Here is a 942-nt window from a genome sequence, read left to right as displayed (position 1 = left end):
ATTGGCAGGTGAGTTTTCTTTGTTCCTCTTTATTGCCAGGATCATCATATTCAAGTTTGCAGGTTGCCCAGGTGGGGGGGGGGAGCCCAACTCACATGAGTTGGTGAGAGACTGGTAGGGAAACCAGCTCAAAGTATGTTCCTTCTTCCAGAATAGATGACAACAGCAGAAAAATTAACTAATCCCTGACCAGCAGCGTTGTCATGTATCTGTGCAGAAAGCGGGGCCAGGTCTACAGCTAAGAAGGTCAAGCCCCTCCTCACCACCCATCAATATTGCAGCCCTCCTCTGGCTGCTCACAGGGGTCTCAAAGAGTACAACATTTTCCTTGCACACAATTTTCCTCCAGAAAATGTGTCACTCGTTTGCATATGAAAATGTATATATCATTAAATCCACTGCTACAGGAAAAGTATAGCTGTTCCAGCTTGCCCAAGTTCATGCAATAGGAGTAGCATTTGCATTTCCTAATTCCAGAAATTTTCCTGCAGAAATGGAACAGGATTCATTTGTCATCCCATATATCCTTAGTTTAGTCCACAGTGGGAAGGAAGTGGGGGGAAAAAATAAAAATTGACAAGTTTTTGAACTACAGGTAGTACAATAAAACCACCTACTCAATGCATAGCTATTCAGGATTGTGGAAGGAACAAGTCTCCACAAGTTTCAACTATTTTAATACTTTGGCTGAGTTTAAGCATTCAGCAGCCTAGTGGGAGATCAAAACTATTCATGTATTTTAGAGGAATTTAGCACAAAAATATTGGGTGAATTTATGCAAGTTGAAAAGCAATCTTTTCTGAAATGGATTCTAGAAGTTATAAAGGCCTCTGCCAAATAAATATAGATCCTAATGAAGCCAAACTCCAGGATTAAAGAAGGATTCTTCATAATTGGAATACTAGGTAAAGTAAGGCATTTTCACATGGCAGCTCTATCCTG

The sequence above is a fragment of the Crotalus tigris genome, unplaced genomic scaffold, assembly GCF_016545835.1.
Source record: "Crotalus tigris isolate CLP2741 ecotype Arizona unplaced genomic scaffold, ASM1654583v1 scf7180000017716.2861928, whole genome shotgun sequence".
Taxonomy (NCBI): Eukaryota; Metazoa; Chordata; class Lepidosauria; order Squamata; family Viperidae; genus Crotalus; species Crotalus tigris.
This window is presented reverse-complemented; position numbering follows the sequence as displayed.